Consider the following 6,786-nt stretch of genomic DNA (forward strand, 5'->3'; position numbering starts at 1 on the left):
TGTCATAATTCTATAAATAAAATGGGTTAATTTGCATAGAACAAAAATTTTATGTGAAATGTATCATGCTACATGATACATAACAGGCAGTCATACAACAATTACATATAAATCAGTGATCATACAGATAAAGAATTAAAAAGTCATTTGCCCTAAATCCTAATTCCAATCCCTCTGCATATTTGAACACGTGACTTCTGTAACACTCTTCATTGTTGTCAATGTCACAAATAATATTTCATTTGATTTGATGGAAGTATACAAAAATCTTTGCTTTATATACATTTTAGGTTATATTGAAAGTGTCCAATGAGTGTTTGAAATTGTTTTGGTTCCACAGTCTTAGGGCAAGTGGCAATAATTTTATTTTTTCATAATGTCTTAAAAGGAATATGCATATAAATTTCAATTTTAACATTTTTTATATTAGTGCATTACTTGGAATTTTGCTTTTAACCATTTTACATCTTCTTTTCCTTAGAAATATTTACCATAATTCTATAGTATAAAACATGTTCTTAGTGTTCAACTTGATAAATTGATTAAATTTTAAGTCATTTGTTTAATCTACCTGACTTCTTTTTTATAGATTAGAACGAGGTAGTAGCAATGACTATCGTCATGATTAGGATATTTAGAATCTAGATGCAGAGCCCATTGACCTGGATTAGCAAAAATATACTGCTGGGGCCTATAAAAATTTTGTATTTGCAATTTTGGTTTTGTTTTTGGTTCCTTATATGACATTTACAGCACTTCTGTCCTACCTGTGTTTTCACTTTTTTTTTTGTTTGACTTACTGTGGTCCAAAAACATGAAATGGAAAATTCTAGAGAAAAACAATTCATAAATTTTATGGTATGCACCATTCTAAGTAACAGGTTGAAATATCACGCATCCAACCCTGTCCTACCGAAGACAGAAATCATTTCATTGTCCAGTGTATGCACACTGCATAAGGTGTATGGCAGTCACTAGACACAGAGTAGCCATTTTGGTTTTCATATTAGCTGTCATCGTATCTTAATGCTTGTGTTCAAGCAAGTCTTTTTTTTTTTTTTTTTTTTTTTTTTTTTTTTTTTTTTGACAGGCAGAGTGGACAGTGAGAGAGAGAGAGACAGAGAGAAAGGTTTTCCTTTGCTGTTGGTTCACCCTCCAATGGCGGGCGTGGCCAGCGCTCTGCAGCCGGCGCACCCTGCTGATCCGATGGCAGGGGCCAGGTACTTGTCCTGGTCTCCCATGGGGTGCAGGGCCCAAGTACTTTGGCCATCCTCCACTGCACTCCCTGGCCACAGCAGAGAGTCAAGCAACTCTTATTTTACTTAATGATAGCCTAAAATTAAAGAGTCAAGATGCTGCCAATTCAGATACTGCAAAGAAAATTATAAAGTGCCTTCCTTTGGTATAATTTCCCAACATCACAAGAAGAATGAATATAGTGAGATATTTTGGAAAAGCGAACACATTCACATAACTTTATTACAGTATATTGTTATAATTACTCTGTTTCCTATGTTATTATTTTTAATCTTTTACTACGGCTAATGTATAAACTAAACTTTGTCATCGGTATGTATGGATGGGAAAACAACATGATGTATATGTGATTCCATATCATCCATGATGTTAGGCACCTACTATGGGTCTTGGAACATATTCTTCCTATTAAAGAGAGGACAAATGCGTGAGAATTAATGGTAAAACTAGTCTTCAAGCAGTACTTTATACTTTTTGTGTCTGTGTGGGTGCAAACTGTTGAAATCTTTACTTAGTATAGAGTTGATCTTCTCTATGTAAAGATAATTAAAAATGAATCTTAATGAAGAATGGGATGGGGGAGGGAGTAGGAGATGAGATGGTTTGTGGGTGGGAGGGAGGTTATGGGGGAAAAACCACTATAATCCATAATCTATAGTGCTCTAATCATAATCTAATTTACTAATTAAGTAGAACTAAAGGAATCTGTGATCTTTTCTTTTAGCAGCTGTCCAGTACTGGTTAAGGCTTAACCCGTATTTCATTCAGGATATCTATTCCTGAGCCAAATAGAAAACCATTTGCTCTGTGTTTAGGAAAACATCAAATGAACTTCACTTGAATTATTAAAAGAGAATATTGTGTTTGTGTCCCTTCTCTCTCTCATTTTTCTTAATTACTATTTTGTTTATGTTTTCTTCAGGCTCCAACTCAACCAGCAACTTTCTGTGTTTCTGCCTATGGGCATCTTCCAAACATTTGAGAAATTAGAGAATAGAGTTCCTTCAACTCACTTTCTTCTCTGCCTGTACATTGCAACCTAAAAAAAATTTAAGATTTATTTATTTATTTGAAAGACAGAGGCGGGGGGGGGGAGAGAGGGAGAGGGGAAGAGAGGGAGAGAGGGAGAGAGGGAGAGAGGGAGAGAGGGAGAGAGGGAGAGAGGGAGAGAGGGAGAGAGGGAGAGAGGGAGAGAGGAAGAGAGGTCTTCTTTTTGCTGATTCACTCCTCAAATGGTCACAACAGCCAGGGCTGGGCTAGGCAGAAGCCAGGACCTTCTTCCAGGTCTCCTATGTGGGTGCAGGGGCCCAAGCACTTGGGCCATTTTGTGTTGTTTTCCCAGGTGCATTGCAGGGTGCTGGATCGAAAGAGGAACAGCACCCATATGGGATGCCAGCACTGCAGAAAGTGGCTTCACCTGCTTCACTCCAGTGCTGGCCCCCTACATTGCAATACTTATTTTCTTTCTTCTGTGATTATAGCAAGAGATTTCCTAGGTTTACTTTTTTTTTCCCCCAAACCATCTTTACTTATGTTTCAGTTCCATCCCATAATGCCTTATCTGAGAGTTTAATTCTTTGTTTAATATTACTAATATAGTATGTGTTATCTCTAACTTAAAATCTAATTACCAATAATTTCTATATAATAATTTATTATACTTGTTTATTATATATATTTATTATTATTATATATATTATATTGAAAATTGCATCAATAGTTTAAAAAGTTACTTTTTAAAGGAAAAGTTGATGTGTTTGTTTTTTCTAAGACCTGATTCCATCATAAACATGAAACAACAGAATGAGCTACTTTCAGAGGATAAAATCCTGAGTGCGGGTTCTTTGAAGAGCAAATGATATCATCATGCAGCAAATACCTTCTTCACTCCAAACCCTAAGAAGAGAGCTACAGTTTCCCCAAGATATGTCAAATCAGAATCAACAAGATGACCACATTGCTAATATAGAATTGAATACAATTCAGAAAAGATATCTAAATGTAACCAACAGTAGCTTAGCACTAATTTATAAGGGTCGTTTTTGATATTTACTTACCAAATAAAAAAAAATTTAGGGATTTTATTTATTTGAGGGGCAGAGTTACAGACAGAGGGAGAGACAGAGAGAAAGGTCTTCCATCCACTGGATCACTCCCCAAATGGCCACACAACCCGAGGTGAGCTGATCCAAAGCGAGTCAGCGGCTTCTTCCAGATCTGCTGCATGGGTACAGGGCCCAACTACTTTGGCCATTCTCTCTGCCTTCCCAGGCCATAAGCAGGGAAGAAGAGCAGTTGGGGCATGAACGAATGCCCATATCGGATGCTGGTGCTGAAGACAGAGGCTTAGTCTACTACGCTACAGCACTTGCCCCAAAGTAAAAATCTCTAATCAGAGAATTGTGTATGTGTGTGTATTCTCTGTAGAAAATTTGAATAATTAAGTAATGACCAAAAATGGTTTTCCTCTTTTTGTGTTAATTTTATTTTACCTCTTCAGAAAAGCTTTGGCCTAGGAATTTTTTATTTGTGGCAGCACATATTGAAGCATATGAAGCCAAGAGAAATAAGAAAGCAAAAATCAATGAGATGTGGTAGATTCATTATTTGCATTTATATCACCCATAAAGAAATGTTGGAGACTATGAACATATACTTAATAGGGGAAATCTTGAATTAATGTTCTGTTTCTAAGGCAAAGTTAAAAGGTTTATTTTAATAATGAAGATGAGAAGATAGAAAAACGATGAGCCTTAAATATAGTTATGCAGTTCTAAGTCTATTTAAAAGGTCAAGACACAACATAATTAACTGAGGAGAAAGTTTATATTTATGCTTTATACAACTTTTAAGCCAAAATTAACCATTGCATCCATCTCAGTTCTAAGCTGTATTCTAATGTACAAATGATAGCTTATTCACTAGACTTATCTAGAATTTTCTGGGACAAAGAATAAAATTATATCCATCTAAGGAAATAATTGAATTGTTAAAGTGGAGAATTTGTCTTTTCAATTAAATTCTGTTCACAAATGTACTGATCTGGATATCAGAATTTTTTTCAAGGAAGAATATTTGCTATTTAAATAGACAAGCTTTAAGATACATGCATTATTGCTTCTCTTTTTCACATTTCTAAACTCTGACACCATCCATGTACCATATCAAAGAAATAAGTCAATAATTTTATCTTGAACATTGGCAAATTCTGTATGCCAGATTGGGATTTTAAACTCTAGGTAGAAACTATTGACTCACTGAATAGGTGATGTTAATTGTAAAATTGATGTCCTCTTGTTTTCCAGTTTTGTGTCAATCAGTGTAAGGGTTTGATTGTGTTACGTGTGTACATCCAAATACATGAACAAGAGAGAGAGAGAAGAAAAGGAGAAAGATAAAATGAGGGAGACACAAACAAATGTCCCCAGTACCCAAATGTCCAATTAAAAAGCAATATGAGGCCATTATAAAGTAAGAATATGACTTACTTTTTTCATTTGGAAACAAATCGAAAGTTTATAAGAGTATGATGTATGAGTTTTATGATGGTTATACCTGAAATTGCAAGTGAACTCCAAGAGATTATTATAATAACCAGAGGGTATTGGTAATGTATTTCAATTTTTCTTTCTTTTTTAAGAATGCAGCAAAAATGAGAACTGAAATATAAATAGATTAATGAGGAAAATATTCTATCAATGTGAAAAATCCAACTAATGATATAAAAATGAATGTTTTATCACTAATTTTCTGTTATCTGAGCATAACCAACTCTAATTCTGAAGATTATGCGCCCTGAGGTCCATCAGTTCTTCTGCCTTTCATACCTATTTGGCTTACTGCCAGTAGAATAATGTATGGCTGTTAGTGACATTTATTTTTAAATGTTCTCTGCTTGTACTCTTCTACAGTCTGATGACTCAAACTTGAGGAAGATAGGAAGATCAAATTACACTGCTCATTTTTGTCTGCGTGAAGTCTTGATCTCTTAGCATAACATTTCAAATTAAAAAGGTGATTTTTTTTATAACCAGGGAAGGTAAGAATAAAGACAATAGCTCCCGAGGCACAAATTTATCATAACATGTGCTGTATTATACTCAAATTTGCTAATTATTTTTCCCTCAAAAACTGTAAACTGCTTTAAAGAATAAGCTTTTCTCTTTTATTCCCAAAGACAAAAGCATTTAATAATGTCTTATACATAAAAATATCCCTAATAGATATTAGTTGAAATGAACAGACTAAGTAAAATAGATCACAGAACAAAACAAGGATAAGCCTGTATATGAAAAGAACAAGGAATTATTGATTCCAAAGTTTTGTTTTCCATTTTAATTCCTAGAATCTTTGGATGTTACCAAATCTCTCACTAGAAACTAAAATGTGTATTAAACCTAATATGTAAACTAAAATCAAAATATTTTCAGCTATAGCACTAATGTTTCTTTTATTCCATTTTTATACAATTATAGCATTTTAATTATCACTTTCAGCCAGGATACTTATTTCTTAGGAACTCTAAATAATGTAACCTAGGGGCATGTGTAGAAGCATACATATATAAATATCTATATATAAGTGAATATGTATTTGCACAATATATACACGTGTTTGTCCATGTATTTTGTATATAGATACATGTCATATAAACACAGACATACACAAAATGTTCAAAATGCAAATATCCATTATATATTTTTGTTATACAAATATTGAAGCAATACTGTCTTTTGGGTCTGAAATGTCAGAGTTGACCAAACTGACATATTTCTTTCTTTATAGATTTATTCTGTAAACAAAACAAAACATATCCAAGCCTTCTAATTTTGATCTGAATCAGAGCACATAAGACATAGATCCTATAAATACAATAAAATTAAACATTGTGTGTGTGTGTGTGTGTGTATATGTGATTTTTTTTTTTTTTTGAGTTCAGAAACGTAGTAAATCTAAAACCTCACGTATCACTTGTGGTGACATGATTTCATTTTAACGTAATTGCATCTTTCTAAGTTAAATATACAAGGAATTAAGACAATTTCTTTAAAAATCTACTCCTCTAACAAAACCTGTGATGTGTTGGTGCAGACTTGAAGAGAGATTGAATACTGAGTAGCATTTATGTTTTTAAAGAATTAACTGTCAATATCTTATTTAGTAGAAAGTAAGTATTAAAAATAAGGTACTTAAGACTTTAATTTTTATGAAGGATTAAATTTCTAATTTTTCCCTGGAACATGGAATATTTTCTATCAAGAAAATGTTAGCTGATCACTTAACACTGTTTCTAATTAACCCAATGAAACAGAAGCTCTATTTTACTTCCTCTGCTCTGGGTTTTTGTTATTTACATTGACAGTGAAAAAACAGTATTGCTTCCTTTGATATGGAATACTTACTAAGAAGTCTTTGCAGGTATTCTACAGTATTAAAGCTATGTTTCATAGTAATATAATGATTTTTAAAGGCTGAATTGCTATTTTTTTCTATTGCAACAAATAGTCACAAAACATTTTGCAGTGTTCT

Source organism: Oryctolagus cuniculus, chromosome 9 (genome assembly GCF_964237555.1).
Source record: "Oryctolagus cuniculus chromosome 9, mOryCun1.1, whole genome shotgun sequence".
In the NCBI taxonomy this organism is placed as follows: Eukaryota; Metazoa; Chordata; class Mammalia; order Lagomorpha; family Leporidae; genus Oryctolagus; species Oryctolagus cuniculus.